This window comes from Arvicola amphibius, chromosome 1, assembly GCF_903992535.2.
Source record: "Arvicola amphibius chromosome 1, mArvAmp1.2, whole genome shotgun sequence".
Lineage (NCBI taxonomy): Eukaryota > Metazoa > Chordata > Mammalia > Rodentia > Cricetidae > Arvicola > Arvicola amphibius.
The window spans coordinates 51,803,567-51,821,641 of NC_052047.1; the positions used below are offsets into that span (position 1 = coordinate 51,803,567).

Genomic DNA, 18,075 nt, shown 5'->3' on the forward strand with positions numbered 1-18,075 from the left:
ACCTGAGAAAATGCTTCTACTAGGAATCCATGTTTGACTTCTGTTCTTTTATGTCTAGAATCCCCTCTTAAACTCTCTCAGGTTTTATGTGGATGTGGCTCCATTAGTAGATGGAAGCTTCTATCGCACCTGGCTCCGCAAATGTGTGTGCAATCCCAAAGAAACATACAGAGGCTTATATTAATTATGAACTGTTTGACTTTTTAGCTCAGGTTTATTATTAACTAGCTCTTACAACTTACATAGATCCATAATTCTTATCTATGATTAGCCACAAGGCTAGGTACCTTTTCTCAGTGTAGCATTTTCATCTTGCCTCCTCTGCAGACTGAGCCTTCCTTCTTCCCAGAATTCTCCTATTCTGGTTGCCCAGCTTATACTTCTTTCCTGGGCTACTGGTAAATCAGCATTTTATTAAACCGACACAAGTGAGAAATCTTTACATCGTATAATAGCATTATCCCGCAACAGAAATGGGTGGAGTGGTGTTCTGCCAACTGAAATGAGTTGATGGAGATGTTTGTAAGGAAAGATTAACTGAGAGCTCATTCAAAGATCATATGCTTCCTAAAATCACTATTCATTATACAGCACATGATTAAAGAGTCCAGGGCACGGCATAGAGTGCATTACATTGGTACCTGGACTGAATGTCTGCTTGGCTCTGCATGAGAAAAAGAACCATCTTATGCCTCTCTCTTCCACTGTTGAGGAAAACAAACTATGATGTAGTACAAGGACAGATTCAATTCAGACGCCACTATGAATGTATAATGCTTAAAGTGTAATGTCTGGAAGGATTTTAAGACCATTTCTAGATTCATCAAATACTGTACCCATGAAAATAATCTTTAATCTAATGAGGACAATAAAATAAAAGGTGGAAGCTATAAACAACTCAAGTTCAAGTTCCTCATCCATTGGTTTCCCTTAGCTCACAAAGCACATGTTATGTATTTTGTTTAGAAATACTAAAGTTTCAACATCAAACAACTACAATTTTTGTGTTAAAGTCAATGTACTTTAAGATTGCAATACCCAGAATGAAATATCTACATTATTAGCAGTTGTTAATTGTTTACACTGAAGGCTTGGCTTTCATATGTGTATGTAAACTATTGATCTTAGTTTTAGTAAATGGAATTTAAGTAAATGTTCAGCAGTGTATTTTTACCCAAAAATGTTTAAAATAAACTTCTGAGAGCAGTTAGGAAATGCTGCTTATATCCCCCCAAAAATACTCTGTACATTAAAAGGCTGAATCAAATTCAAATCCCTCAAACATTAACTCCTGATTACTGTACCTTCTTCAGTTAAATTATAAATGATGATCTTGAATACTATCATTAATTTTTACTTCTTATTCTTAAAAAATTAAAATGTTTTCATAATTTCCCCCTTTTTCTCTCTCAAGTCTCATCTGTAAAACTACCTCATCAATCTCTTTCAAATTTATGACATTTTTTCTTAAGTTGTTTACGTGTGTGTGTGTGTGTGTGTGTGTTTGTGTGTAAATTCAACCTGATCAGTCAATATATTGTTACTGTTATATGATTTCAGGGCTAATAACTTAGTGTTAGATAACCAAGTGATGTACTCCTCTTCCTAGGAGAAAACTCCTTCTCCATGTCTCAAAATATTTTAGCTGTTTATACTTCTTTGTCTTGGATTGGTATTCTGATTATACCTCTTTTGTGTTATTCTGTTTACTGGTATCATTCTTATTTAGGCCTGGGATAGGCATACATGTTCATGGGATTGTATGGGTATAGTCTTTCTCTGAAATTACTAGGAGATACAGTCTCACAGAAAACTCCCTGTTTCTCTCATTCTTATGATTTTCTGCCTTCTTCCATAATATCTGCTGAATCACAGGTACAAAGAGCCCTATGTTTTGTTTTAATAATCGTAACCTTCAAAGTGATAAATGACTGAGGTCTGACAGCAAACTAATAATTGAATCACTTTCTATATACAATTACTTTGTGTAGAATTCAGACACATTCTCTTAAAAAAAACTTGAGTGTATTTTCAGTCCTCAGATAGGATTATCTTGAATGGCAGAATAGAGCAGATTTTTGGTTTTTGACTAAAAGAACAATGGCAGCTCAAACCCAGAGGAGTAATGTAAGTAGTCAAAAAGAAGCATTGTTAACCTATGAAAGGCAAAGGCTTTATTTCTTGGGGTAGTTGTTTTTCTTACCTAGATAGAAAGCCCTGAAAGAAGGGGCTGCTGGATTCATGGTTGTGCTCATCATCCTCAGAATAGGATTGCCAAAGTAGATGAGTGCAACTTTTGGGAAATAACATTGACTTTTTAAATATTAAATCCATAACAAAAAGCAGAAAATAACTTGTGGATGGGAGAAAGGAAGACAATGAAAAGACTAAAAATGAAATTACATAGCATGAAAGTGGAAACTAGGAACATGCAGAATGGAGGAACTGGCACCTGTTTGTTAGGCGTCTTTACAGCAGCTTCTGGTCTGTTGCATTTAACCATTTTCGCCAAGCTGATCTTCTCACTGTCTGAATCATGAACTGTGATGACAGTCTTTCAGGGATATGCTGCAGAACATTTACAAAAGCAGGAGTGAAAAGGACCCCCCATCCTCCTCTCTATAGACCTCCTAACATACCTGTCACCCTACCTCATCCCCTCTGAATATGCACAGATATATGAATAAATCCCCTGGCTCAAATTAGTGCTAACTATATGTGCATAGAGTGGCATCATCCACGGGGATAACCGTAATGCAATAGTGGTCACATCCACAAAGAATGAGTGACTACCCCCCCCCATGAGTCATCATCAACTACCAATACTTCCTCAGCTACTGATGGAGCCTCATGAGCTCCACCACCATGCAAGCTAGGAGTTTGACTGGCTTCATCTTGAGTACCAGAACCACGTCATGTTCAGAACATAGTATTTCATGGCATTCATGCCACTCTCCTAAATAACCTACAACCTGAAATATTGTAAGCATTCATTTCTAACTTAAAAGACATGCTTTTCTCCATCTCCTCTTGGAAGATACCAAGATTTTATCCTGACTTGTATGATACTTTTTCTTGATCACTAAAAGAAATGCCCTTAAAGAAAAGAAAAGAAAGTTACTCAACTGTTAAAAATGTTTAACATTTCTTAAAGAAATATGAAGAAGTTTATGAATTACTTCAGGCTATAATTTATTTCCTCAAAAATAAATTCCATTTTACAAGCACAAACTCCATGAAAAACTGATAAGTATGTCTTCAATTATCAAAGAAGCAGGATCACAGTTACTGTAGCTTCTATAATCATGGTAAGGTTATGCTACATTTTTTTGAAATCCTACAACTATTTCAAGAATTATTCAGTCAACTATTTATTAAGTGCTTAGTTTGTACTAGAAAATATCAGGCTATTCTGACCCCAAACCTAAATTTACCTTTTAACCTTTCATATTGAGCACAAAGCTATTTGCTTTAGATTGGCTCACATTTATCACATTATTATCAATAAATCAGCTATGGAACTTTACTTAGGTATATCTCTAGGTAGTAGAAATGGTAGTGCATACCTCTAATTCTAAATGGAACCTAAACCTAAGACAGAATTATTATGAGATTATGTGTTGTGGTCAATTTAATCTCAACATAAAATCTCCTTTTATTACACAATTGCAATAGAATCATAGGTTCTTAGATCATCCTACAGTTCCCTATGCATGAACAGCTATGCATAAAATTTTCAGATCAGTTTTCAAGAGCAGTGATCAGTGTACCACATTTTCTTACCTGAGTATCCCCCTACCCATTCTTGGCAATTAGTGGTAAATCCCAACTACTTTATTAGCATAGAGTAAAAGAACTCTCCAAATTACAATACTTAACCTTGTAAGAATTTCCACAACCTTCTTTCTTACCTTTTTCCATTCAAACTTTGGGAGGACTTGCAAGATTCTTTTCATGTAATAATTTCTCTGGCTGTTAACTGTTTTCCTGGTCATTTAAGCTCCATACAAAGACAGATCCATATGCCACTGCTTTTGTCTTATGACCCTTTACCCTCAAAATATAATTTCCTTCTTTAGGGTTGTTTAACATGTGTTGTATTTACAATCACTTATGAGGAAGCTGCATGAGGAGAGAATTAACTAGTGTGTGCTCAATGTTGTATTCTTGGTGACTGGAGAGTGGTAAGGTAATAAGCATCTGAGGTAATATAGGCAATCAGTTTAAATAAATTACATTTATACATAAATGAAAAAGTTATGATTTGTTAGCATCTCTCCTTATACCATTTGCAGTTTAGAAATGGTAATTTATCTTTTACTTTTCTAGTACTGGGTATATGGTAGATAGATGTTCAACACATGTCTGTTGAGAAAATAATAATGGACATCAATCACAATTTTTGAGCCTGTATAAAAATGTACCAATTTCTAAATTTCTTCTAGGATCTAAAAATGTTAAGGAATTTGGTAAAGCGTAGTCAATGAACAAGGGAAATGAAAAAACAGAACAAAAGGGAAAGAAAAAGAAAGGCTGAATATCCCTCAGGCTGAGGAGGAAGAGTTCTTGAGAGGTAACTTTCTGATGAAGCAAGCGCTGAGTGGAAGCCGAACATCAACAAATGGATTTTGCCTAAAGATGAATTTTGATCTCTTTGAAGAGAGTAATGTCAAGAGGAAAGAGGAAAAACTACGGAAGTAATAAAAAAGTAAGGGAAATTGTTTAGGCAAGTGCAGTCAATACTCTTGGGGTTCAGCTATTACTTGGAAATGAGATTGTAGTTCAGACGAGTGTGAACAAAGATGGTGAAGGAAATCAAGCTTCCACTTGGGGCTCAACGTGGGGATGAAGTGTAGCAGACAGTCACCCACACAAAGTCAAAACTGCCTGGACATTTCTATGAAAGATCAAGGAGAAAGTGACTCTTTGTTGAGGAATCAAGCAGGTGAGGAATGGCTGTCCCTGTCCAGAAGGTGTGAGGATGCCAGGGAATCTGTTAGAAGACAAAGTTGAAGGGACAGCGGTGCTGCAAGATCTCAGACTGAAATGATGAGAGTCTACAGCATGGACGGGCTCACTGTGAGCCTTGTCAGTTTGGTTGCTCACCTTCCTGGACTTAGGGGGAGCTGGGAGGACCTTGGACTTAACATAGTGAAGGGAACCCTGATGGCTCTTTGTCTTGGAGAGGGGTGGAGAAGGAGTATGGGTGGAAGGGAGGGGAGGGGAGGGGGAGGAGGAGGGAAGGAGATGGAAATCTTTAATAAAAAAAATGAGGAAAAAAGAGTCTAAGGAAAGGCTCTAATACTTAATGAGAAAAACACAGAAATTGTTATTTGCCTTTCACCTGTATGAATATGTAATATAGGAACTTTCCCCCTTCATAGGCTTAAGTTTCTTCTGAGAATAAGAATTTCCATCATTAGGGAAGATTGTAAGAGGTAATGTGCACAAAGCAGTAAAATATAACAATTAGTAGGAAGAGCTTCCAAGGAAGTCTCTCTTTTTTTTTTTTTTTTTTTTTGGTTTTTCGAGACAGGGTTTCCCTGTAGTTTCTAGAGCCTGTCCTGGAACTAGCTCTTGTAGACCAGGCTGGCCTCGAACTCAGAGATCCGCCTGCCTCTGCCTCCCGAGTGCTGGGGGGAAGTCTCATATTTTAAGACTTAATTCATAGTTTACTTGTCCATTAAGAATAAAATGAAAATGGTTAATAAACAAACATCTTTGAAGAAATGATTTTAGGTGACTAATCCGGCCTGATCACTCCTAAGAGAACAGGGACCTGTAGCTCAATGACAGACACAAGGATGTGTGTCTGTAAAATGTCTCTGGCTCAATTTAAAGGAATCACAGTTCACTCCAAGTAGGGCCAGAAAAAAAACTGTTCTGTTACTCAGAGTATCTTAGTGTGGGGCCAGTGCTGTACAGCTGTAGCTGGATTGACATGATAGGCTGATTTCATCATCTAGAGCAAGACTGTCAGCACAGCCTCCTTAGCAAATACCTCAGAACTTTTTTCTCTATATATGTTCCTACATGAATGACTGTATCTACATGTATGAGTTTACCTGTACATATATGTTTAGATGCATGCATGGCTCTGTATTGTCCAAGGAAAATCATACTATAGAGTGCTCATCATTTTAATCAGCTCTATGTGTCCATCATGAAAACACAGAGTCATAGGGTGTTTGTTCCTTATTTCTCTCAAACCTCCCTTGGTGACCACAAATTGTCGTCTTTATCTGGTCATTTACAGTTTCTAGATATTGTACATAAGGGACTATGAGGACCTGTGACCTTGGTTGACTACACTTTCCCTTAGAATTTTTGAGATTCACCCACGTTATAGCACACTAATTACGTCTATCATTCCTCCCTCTACCTAATTAATAGTCTATCACATAACCTGTCACAATTTGTGTACCCATTAGTCAGTGAACAGGTATTTATTTGGTTCTTACAAAACTGCTTCAATGAACATGTGCTTACATCAGCTGTTAAAGCATCTCTAGTAAGTGGCTTGTGTCAGAGATTCTGGCCTAACCCACCAATAGTGGATGGAGGGGATTTTAGCAGAGAGAATCTGTTTAAGTTATTGATGGAAGATGAAAATTATTGTGTAACTTTAGTGTTATCCAGTAAACAAAATTATTTTATAAGACTGGTTAAACATTGTTGCCAATTGTCCATATATAGATGCTTTTTAATAATGCAGGACTGGTAAGCAGAGAAAGAGCAATGTGTCCAGGCAAATGAAAGTTAATTGGCACAAGTGTATTAGTGCTGTCGGGTGCCAAATGCAGACCCAGCACCTGAAGCAATAAATAAACTATTGAGACATAATCTATTTTCCTTTTCACAGATTTCTTTCTGAACATACCTCATGAGCAGGTAGAAGGTTACACATTTTGTGCCATTTGAGTGAAGAGTGAATTTGAATGTAGAAAACACGAGCCTCCAGGACCCTCACTGTGATCTGAGAAGGGGTGTCAGGATTTGTCAAAGCTCCATGTGAATAACGTCCAGGCTAAAAAGAAAAGAAATTGCTATGGCAATTATTTTAATGAAAAGAAACACTCAGTGTCAGGTCTACACTTTATCCTATCCAGGAAGCTCACTGATGTCTCAGAGAGGTGTGAATGGGTCCTTTGATGGGAAGCTTTGTACTTCTGTAGAAGCTTACTTATGAGAAGTTCAAAGTGCCTTCTGTGGCCTTTCTGAGTTCCTTTCAACCTCTTTGTGGGATGGATGGCAAATGTCATTCTCATCTTACAGATGACAGGAAAGTTGAAACGCCCCGAGGTTAAGTGCGTGTTGCACATTCATCTTTTAGATTTCTAGGGCAGGACCCACGGATCGCTTTCAGAAAGGGCATACAGTTGACTTTGTCACCTCCCTGACCTTTGTCACAAGATTGCCATATAATGGTTATAAAAAGCTCTAGTAATCCAACAAAAGAAGAGGCATATTTTGAATTAAGAACTGTCAAGTGCCCAAATTGAGGTCTGTATTGCTGTGTCATGATGACATGTTTAGTTGCACAATACGGAGGTTTTTTCACATTTATTTATGTTTTATTTATTTTGGGAATAATACAATTGTGTCAATATGATAAAGTTTCATAGATTGATGTCTTTGTAAAATGGAAAGTTCTATTTATCCTAACAATCATTTCATTGTAATAACTAAACATATTCCAATGTGACCTTAAGTGCATTGTCTGCTATTAGCAGATAGAAAGGTAGAATGATTTTAATGTAAGAGGAGCAATTCCTCCTGCATCAAAACTTACAGTTATTTATTGGTGAGCACTTCATTACAATGTTTATTCTAGTGCACAGCATCACCTTAGGGCCCTGATGTCATAAATGCAAGTGGGCTATCAGAATTTTATATCTAGGAAGTTTCAAAAATGGTGTAGTAAGATAAAAATGAAATTGATGAAATAAATAAACAAATAAAAGTTAGCACATATTTGAGGAGGATTTATGAAGAAGATTTAAAAAATTCCATTTCATAATTTCCTATTACTTCCTAGACCATTCTAGGCAATATTTTAACAATGTATGTTGCATATCCCTTTCAAGTATAGTGTCTATTTCTTCTATAATAACTTTTAATTTAATTCCAGTATTTTCATTCTAGGCCATCCTCAATAAGCTAAACTTATTGAGTCAAATCCTCTAGTGACATATGTTTAAATAGTTCCCCAAATATATGAAAACCTGTAACAATCATGTACATATGAATTTTGTGTGCAAAAATTAGGTTTGTTTATAATAAGTATAACTGTATTATATATACATTTTTATTCATAGCATATAAAGCCTTATGAATATAGTATATATATTCATAACATATACAGGTTTCATAAATTTCAACACATGTTAAATATATAACAATAGTTTTTCTCAAGACATTTAGAGAATTAACACAGCCTCCTAAGTTCTAGTATTAGGAACCTTCTGGATGAGTGATTCTTGCAAGGAATGACTGCTGATCATCTTTTTAAGACAAACATCTAATCCTGACTCCAGCTTCTATTAAAAACTCATCCCCAGCATGCTACTATCCAAACACATAAAGATCTATTTCTTGTACAGAAAAATTAAATTTCTAAAAGTCATAAAAACCATACCTATTTTATATTCTGGTAAAGAAAGGAATTAGTTTATGAATCTGTATCCCTTAGATTTTTTTAGAATAATATGGGTATGTTCAGAAAAAGAGTCAGTTCCTGCTTCATGGGATATCAATTTGTGGTGATTGGTAAATATTGGGAGTGTGTTGTAGGAGGCCTCTTGTTGGTTCCCAGCCACCCAGCCCCAAAATAATCACACAGAAACTGTATTAATTATATCACTGCTTGGCTCATCAGCTCTAGCTTATTATTGGCTAACTCATATATCAAATTATTCCATCTCCATTAATCTGTGTATTATCACATAGCTATGGTTTACCAGTAAAAGTTCCAAACAGCTGTCTCCTGATAGTGGCTCCATGGCTCCATGGCACCATGGCTTCTCTCTGACTCTGCCCTTCTTTCTCCCAACATTCAGTCCAGTCCTCCCCACCTAGCTCTGCTCTGCCCTGCCCTGCTCTGCTATAGGCTCAAAGCAGTTCTTTATTCATTAATGGTAATCACAGAATACAGTGGGAAATCCTACATCATGGGGGGGGGGAATTAAGTATCCACTAAAGAGGAATGTTCATCATCATTTATGTAAAGTAAAATATGCAAAAATTTGCTAAATATATTTTTAAAAACTGCTTTGTAACCTAAGGGAAGACATTTTTGCTGTGTAGAACATTTTAGTTTGGGGAATTTGGACTTTTTTTGTATTATGATTATCAAAATTTTGTGCAGAATTTTTTTAACACTGTAAAATTTGAGCAAGAGGATACATTTTCAATGTCCAAATGGGAATGGAGGATTGGCAAGAATTCTTCCTAGACAAGTACAATGTGAGAAAGAAGTAACATGTTTCAGTGTTCCTTAAACTTGGTGTCTTGAAGGGATATGCAGAAGTCACCACTATATTCCTTACTTATTAAAACGCCGTTACTGGAAATGCCTAACACACGACAGGGCTCTCAGCTATTGTGCAGTATTCTGCTTGGTGGCAAAATAAGCACCTGACTATTTATTATTGTTAACTATTGGGAGGATCAATCATAAGAAAATAATACTCAGTTTTAACATGATTCCCATTGCTCATGTAGTTGTTTTCTGTTACCAAGAAATTGATACAATTAGATTATTTATAATTAACTCTGTGCTGACTGGAAAAGTGAACAATTTAAATAGGTAATATTACTGTGAATTTTAATATGGGAAGCTTCACAAATTTGTGAGTTAGTCTTGAATAGGGGCCATGCTAATGTTCTCTGTATCCTTTCATTTTTTCAGTATATGTACTGCTGAAGAAAGCACAATGACAATGAATTTTGAACAATCTATAATTTCCACATGATTCTACTTTAATAATTTTAGCTTGAGTAATATGTGACTTTTATGAGGATGCTGAGACCAAACAAAAAGAAAATTCATACAAGTTGAAAAGGCAGATCTTTTCAGTGGTCAGCATGTGAAGAACCCAATTATAAGACTGATGAAGGCAGAGAATCAGCAATACTTTTCATCTACAATAGAGTCCAGGTTTAGGACTTGCAGCATAGACACATGTTCATGACCAAACATAGCTAATTATTAAACAAGGAAAGGGGTCCCTCTCCATTTCAACTTCAATGTCTATGAAGCTGTTGTGTAGCATCTTAAAAATAAAAATTATAATACAATGTTATAGGGCAGCCAGGAAGATGAATCGTCCCTGACTGTGAAAGCACTGGCATGGTGTAGACACAGATAAGTGGTACCCATCTTTGCCATCCTCGTGTACTGAATACATTTGTGGACTGTCGTTAGCTATTCCTAGCGGTTTCTCAGAGTCTATGCTTTGAAAGTCATCTGTTCATAAGACGTCAGAAAACAGGGAAGTAAAGGAAGATACATTTCTATTCTTTTTTATTAAATTTTTATTTTTATTTTTTTGTTTTTTTTCACTTTTTTATTAAAAATTTCCATCTCCTCCCCTCCTCCCACTTCCCTCCCCTCCCCTCCACCCATATCCCCACTCCCTCCCTCTCCAGGCCAAAGAGCCATCAGGGTTCCCTACATTATGTTAAGTCCAAGGTCCTCCCAACTCCCCCCAGGTCCAGGAAGGTGAGCATCCAAACTGACAAGGCTCACACAGAGCCCGTCCATGTGGTAGAATCAAAGCCCATTGCCATTGTCCTTGGCTTCTCAGTCAGCCTCCACCGTCAGCCACATTCAAAGAGTCTGGTTTGATCGCATGTTCCATCAGTCCCATTCCAACTGGTCTTGGTGATCTCCTGTTAGTTCTGTCCCACCGTCTCAGTGGGTGAACGCACCCCTCACAGTCCTGACTTTCTTGCTCTTCCTTCTGCTCCTCATTAAGACCTTGGAAGCTCAGTCCAGTGCTCCAATGTGGGTCTCTGTCTCTATTTCCATCCATCACCAGATGAAGGTTCTATGGTAATATGGAAGATAATCATCAGTCTGGCCTGAACTGGCCTTGTCCTATAGCCATACATTTCTATTCTTAACTGTTGCTGAGAGCCTGATGTGTTGATTGCATGACACTTGCCATAGTCAGCAAAGCGAGGAGGGCTCGAGAGCCAGTGTGGCTTCTATGTACTGACTCTCAACCCGTGACCACTTGTTGGCACAACATAAAAGAAGGCATAACGAGAAGGGTGGTGCCATCCTCAGTCTCTCCCTTTTTTAAAGGACGACTTATTTTTCTTTCCCCAAAATTCTGTTCCCCTAATCTGCTTTTGGCTTTTGTGAGGCTTCTGTTTATCTGTCATCTACCTATTAGTCAACTGTGTTTGCATCCATATATCAAACACTTTATGAACTATAGAAAGAGACATATATTCATTTTTACTACCACTAATACAATTTGCCTGATTAAAATAAAGCTAATCATTTGGATACTATCTAGTATTAAAATATCAAACTTTGAGGCAGTCTGTGAACCCTATACTGAACAACCAGATATTCACAGTCGCACTTGGCTCTGGTACACTGATGTTCACCTAAAGGATTGACGAGAATCCACATGGACACTGGACTGAGCTAACCCCTTCACATGAACTGTCTGGTTCCTGCAGATGCCCTTCAACTTCAGTTTTGTGCATATCATCTTCTTATATTTTTATCTAATATATTCCCTCTCCAGGCAATTTGGGACATATTTCTGAAGACTAATTAATACCTAAAGAATATATTTTACTGATAAAGATGCATGCTCTTCTATTTTAATATTTTAAGCCAAGCAAAACTAGATCACATTTCTAATATTAAAATCCCACCACTTTGCTCTATAATAATATAATTAATTATAATATAATAGTATAATATCATGATTGATGGTGAATGGCCAACTGCAGAAATGTAGAGGTGCTTACCATTGGCTATCTGACCTTAAAGCAAATTTCTTATCATTTATGCTTTTATTTTACACAATATAGAATAGTTGGATCAGGTGTTCTAAACTGTCTCTTCCAATTCTAAAATTCTTTGAGCCATAGAAACAACTAATCCCTCTTATTCATTTTTTCTTATTTAAATTCAAACTTGCTGATTTCAGGAAGGGTCCTCAAATAGCACACACAGAATATTAGTAATATAATCCTTGTCTCCCAGAATTAATTAAGAAATAATTAATAAATAATGTGGAGAAACATAGATTGAAGACTAAAGACATGGGAAATTATTATATTTTCCTAATTACATTTTAAATGGTGATATTGAATGTTTATGTTTCAACTACAAGCCAAATTCTGTTAGTCATTATTAAAAAATATTAGTTCCAATTTTACATTCCCCTGTCTCTCAAGAAGATGCTCTCCTTTTAAAATAATCTTATTTCTTACTTTGCTGTAAAATTTTACTTCATTTACCCATTCTTTGGCAGTGGATTTGTGATTTGTCAACTTCATGACACAAGGACAAACACATTGCAAAATCCTCATCCCTTCTCATCCTTCCATGATTTACATGAGCAATGATAAAGAGAGGGACAGTTACAGGAAACCAGTGGGTCTCAATTCTGTGGCCTAAAGTAAGAAAGCTCTGCTAATGATTTCATATGTATTTCTTTAAAAAATGGTGCTTCAACACAGAGCTGAGTGCCAAAATTTTTCAAATGGCAAATACTTTACAGTTAAACACCACTTCCCAAAATTGGCTGAGATTTGGAGTTTTTAATAGGGATGTTCCAGACTTCAGCCACTATTCACACTGTCCGCATCATTCAATGGCAGACTCTTGTCACTGTGACCTTGGTCCATCCCTAGTTTTGGAATATCAGGCCTCCTCACCTGCCTCATGAACAGCAGAATTAATTAACTATAAGGTCCCACAGGATAAATAATACTTTATTTATATAATATTTCCGTGTGATTTGAGATTGCTGTCAGTTTTGTAGGGACCATTCCTCTTTGTTAATCGAACACCTCAGGGTATTTGCAAAATCTGCTAACTATCCTTTTTTGTTCCTCTTTGCTGAGTTACATGGGATGATTCACAGGATCCGCAGGGAAAATATTGCTGTGTGCCATCCCAACCACTGAAATCTCAAAGTTATGCTTTAGACATTTGTCATTTCTTCTCTTGTTAATGGCAATTCATTTGGATGAACTTTCATGCCTTTTCGACTTTTCTTTGACTTCAATACATGTTTTCAATACAGCAGTTTTGAGAGAAAGAATGCAAGGCCTTGATTCTATGCCAGAGCTGTAATACATGGCTCATAAAGAAATTGTACATAGTACTGTGTTAGCATTGCCCACAATTTCACGATCTGGGTCCACTAGACAAATTTAAGTTGAGGTAAATTGTATCACCGAAATATCATGACCATGGAAACGTCTAAAATGTATTGTGCTTTCTGGACCTGTACATCTTTTATGCTTCCTTTTGTTTCCTCTCTCTGCTTTGTGTGTGTGTGTGTGTGTGTGTGTTGTGTGTGTGTGTGTGTGTATATAAAATTTTCCTTAATAATTTATATACATTTTCTCTTTCTTTTGTAAAGCTATGTTTTGCTAAAAAGTCCCATTTTATTTTTTACCTTTCTTTAATGTATATTGATGATTGTGTGTTGTACGTATGTATGTAGTATATTTACACATATGTGTGTGAGTGTATATGTGTCTGTGGACTCACACTGAGGTCAGATGAGGATGTTAGGTTCTCTGTTGTTTCACTGTCAACCTTATTACCTTGAGACACCATCTCTTCCTATACCTGGAGCTCGACATTTGATAGGCTAGCAAGCCTACATTTTTTACAGCCTCATGCTTATGCACCAAGCAGTCTTGCCCACTAGGCCATTTCCTCTGTCTTCTGTTCCTCCTTGTTTTCTAATGTCTGTCTGTCTATCTGTCTGTCTGTCTCTCTCTCTCCATTTCTCTCTCTCTCTTCCTTCCATTTTTCCTTCATTACTACTTATTTCTTTCATAATTTGATTTTGAATGTTGTATTTATAACATTCTCACCCCTCACCTCCCTCTAATTCCTCTCATGTTCACATGTTCCTCCCACTCCTTAAACTCATATGTAACAATTATAACTAAAGAAAAAATGGACCACAAATTTTCAATCATTTTCTTTTGCTGTATAATGAAGTACACATAAACTATGTGGCTGTTTTAAACTAAAATAAATAAATAATAAACAAACAAAACAAACTCCCATTCTATACAAAAGAAGTCTAGACAAAGCTGGAATATCTCTGATTAGGGTCAAATGAAGCCACAGATCTTGCTGTAGTAGCAACCAAGATTTTCACAATGGTTAGGCTTGATCTAAAATTTCCTTGAGGACTGTTGGTGGAGGCCTCATTGGTTCCTGGCAGATCAGCCCCGAAATAATCACACAGAAACTGTGTTAATTAATTAAATCACTGCTTGGCCCATTAACTCTAGTTTCTTATTGGCTAACTAACATATTAATTTAACCCATTTCCATTAATCTGTGTATCACCACATGGCTGTGGTTTACCGGCTAAAGTTCTGGTGGGGCTACATGGCTTATCCCTGACTTTACCTCCTTTCTCACAGCATTCAGTTCAGTTTTCCTTGCCTACCTAAGTTCTGCCCTATCAACAGGCCAAGGCAGTTTCTTTATTCACCAATGGTATTCACAGCATACAGAGGGGAATCCCACAGCAGAGGAAGGAACATTTTAGTTTACATTGATACTGATATTTACTCTCGAGAAATACTGAGTTTATGGAAAACTGTTCCTTTATAACCAGAGAAAAAAACTATGCTAGAGTGGAGGAGGTATAGAACAGAAGAACAGCAGAACATGTCCTTCTAGTATAAAAATGGTCAATGTACATCTCCCTCTCCTGGATATACTAAAGGTTAGTAAGAAGTCAATTTCCTATTCTGACTCATGAACACAGGTAAAAATCAGCATGAAAGCATCAGCACAAGGCTTACAAGATTTCCCCTTTTATTAGTCAATTATTATTAAAGACGTAATTATAAAATGCCACATAAAACAAAACAAAAAAAATATAAAGATGATTAAAATAATAAACGAAACCAAAACGAATGGAAACAAAAGAATTTATTCCTAAATTAAGGGAGTATATTAGTCACTGTTCTATGGCTGAGAGAAGACAGCGTGGCTAACATAGCACAACAAAGTTATCAGTTAATTGGGAGCCTGCTTGCAGTTTTAAAGGACTAGTCCATTATTGTCATCACAGGGAGCATGGTGACAGGCAGGCAGACATGGTGCTGGAAAAGCAGCTGAGAATTTTGCATCCTCATCCATAGGCAGCTTGAGGAAAGAGAGAGAGAAAGGGAGATACACACACACACACACAGAGAGAGAGAGAGAGAGAGAGAGAGAGAGAGACAGAGACAGAGACAGAGACACACAGAGAGGGTCTGTGCCTATCTTAGGCTTTAAAAACCCCAAAGTTCACCTCCAGTGACATACCTCCTCCAACAAATATATGCCTACTCCAACAAGACCACACCTTCAGTCCTTCAGAACAGTTTACCGCTGGGAACTAAACATGCAATATATGAGCCGATGGAAACCATCAAAATTCAAACTTCAACAAAGGGGGTTATCTACACTTCCTATATGAAGAAATGAGTGAATGACAGTTGTCCAAGTCCAAGTATGTATAACAGAGCACTATGGTGGAGTAAGTGAGGCAGCATGGGTGTGGTAGCTGAGAAAACCCTTAAAATATAATCTGCATGGCACTTTCTGGAACCATAAAAGCTAGTCCACAGGGAGTAGATTTTGAGGTTAAGTCCAGCTTAGATCTTCTGGGTTCTGTGTCAAGAGTGTACTTGGCAATAAAAACTTACCTTTCACCTCTGGGAAGTAATCATGGGCAATAGCAGTAGCCTGTAATGTCTTCAGAATTTATTGGACAACCACAGCCAACAACTCAGAAGAACTCATGCTGGGCTTTTTTTAATAGTTTAAAGCTTTTTGAGGGGAACACTGCTGGTCCACTTTGGTAATTTTAACTATAAATATGTAATAATTAATGAAAAAGCCCATAAATTTAAAAGAAAGTGGGAGAGAGCTTGAAAGTAGGAAAAGGAATAATGAGAATTATGTAATTAAGTTTTGATTTCAAAGATATTTAAGACAAAATGAATCTGCATTCCATTGTATGAAGAAAGCCAAGAGAAAGACATTTGTGCACTCACTCTAACCTTTTCAACCTAATAGTATGGTTCTTAGTGAGCACTTTTCATATAAAGGAAACTAAGCAAATGAATGCATTCATAGAACAGTTGTAAGTTCTGTATAGCTTAGCTGTGAGAATGAAGCTTCGTCACACTATCAGAGTGCTCTAATTTGCTGCAGATGTGGGATAGAAAGGACCCTAACTCTCTTTCTGCCTCTGTTTACCCCAAATTTATACATAACCTTCATTTAATATGTTTAAGAAAACTATCAATCTATGTTGATTTTTGGTTCAGTGGTATTTATAATCTTTCTCTATTAAAATAAATTTGAATTTTAATCAAGTATAAACAATATTCATTTTGTCATTTTATTAGTGATGAGATGTAAGCTTTAATTACTGTTATTGAGGACTTAGCAACTTTAACTATCAGGTCTGAGAGATGTGTCTCATTCAAATGTGCATTTTAATAAAGCATTTATTCTAAGAGTTGAAACATATTCTAATAGATACAAATAACTTCAAACTTAAGAATTGCATGGTGCATTAAAAGGAGTATTTTTAGCATCAGAATTCATCAACATTGCTACAGAATTAACATTCTACATCTCAGCCTGATGGAAAATTCAACTGGAAAGACATTTTCTTCTCGGTGGGATTATTGTGTTTATATTCAGTCTTATAAAAAGGATAGATCCATAGCCAATTGCAAATCAATTCTTTCAAAATAATTTAGTTCTGCTCTGTAAATGTTGACTATCTGTCACTGTGATATAACATTATGATAAATAAACATTTTCTTTCCAAAGTACAACATTAAACTATTCAGGTGATTGGGTGATTTGTAAGGAAACATTGTATGGATACCATCAACCACTAAAGCCTTGTTTTAGTCTCTAGGCAGTATAAAAGAGAAATTGCTTCCAGCGTTTGATCATCTTTTATAGATAAGAAATAAGTCAGTATGGAAAATAAGGTTCATTAAAATATTGAAATAACCAAATGTGGCGATACAAGGTTTCTCTTACCCTTGGAAAATGATGACAGTACTTGGATGTCCTAATAGCATTCCAACCTGTTGACTACAGCTTAATGAAGCTCCTCCATGTCTCTTCCAAGCTGATGATTATAAGTCTACTCTACCACTGTGTATCTTCATCACAGACTCCAACAAGGCCTCTACTATGTTGGAAGCTCTTTAATACAAATGGTTTAGTTTTTATTGTGGCTTTGTTAATACGCAGTTTAATAATACTGTGATTTCATAGTAAAAAGATAGAAAAGTCTTATGAACCCAGTTATCTAATGACCAAAATAAGTAAGCAGTTTATTTCGGCTTCTGTGCTAAAAAAGGTATTTGAGGCAGGAGCTGCAGAGTTTCTGGTGATGAAGTTGTTCCAGTTATAATTCTTATTAGTGGTTCTATACAATAGGCTAGTATAGATTATGTCACCTCTGTGGCTCACAATGGCACAGGTATTCCTGAATTCCATGATTATCTGGTGCACTTGCTATCTGCCCAATTAGTAAGTCTGCTTAAAAGCTCCATAAATAATGCTTAATATATATGCACTTACAGCAAAATACCAATTTTGTTTCACATTTCTTTTTTCTTTCACATTTCTATCCTGAATACTAAGTCTTTGATCTACACTATAAAGTACACTCTAACAATTGAAGGAGACTTTCATTTTAATTATTGCAGCTTTATCACTAAAAATTAGTGAAATACTTTAAATCATAAAAGGATGCACTACTATAAAGTTATTTTTGTTCAAATAAGACATATCTCTGGGGGTAATATCAGCCTTTCTGT

The 18,075-nt window shown here is 36.3% G+C and overlaps 1 protein-coding gene and 1 non-coding gene across 2 annotated transcripts in view; one reads left to right on the forward strand and one right to left on the reverse strand.

The window, feature by feature from the left end:
- The window catches only part of Kcnip4 (potassium voltage-gated channel interacting protein 4), a 486,636-nt gene that overhangs the window by 48,530 nt on the left and 420,031 nt on the right, over window positions 1-18,075 (forward strand). The window lies entirely within an intron of this gene.
- On the reverse strand, window positions 9,826-9,934 carry LOC119806035. Its single transcript, XR_005284086.1, has one exon. It is a non-coding gene; the product is annotated as a U6 spliceosomal RNA (small nuclear RNA).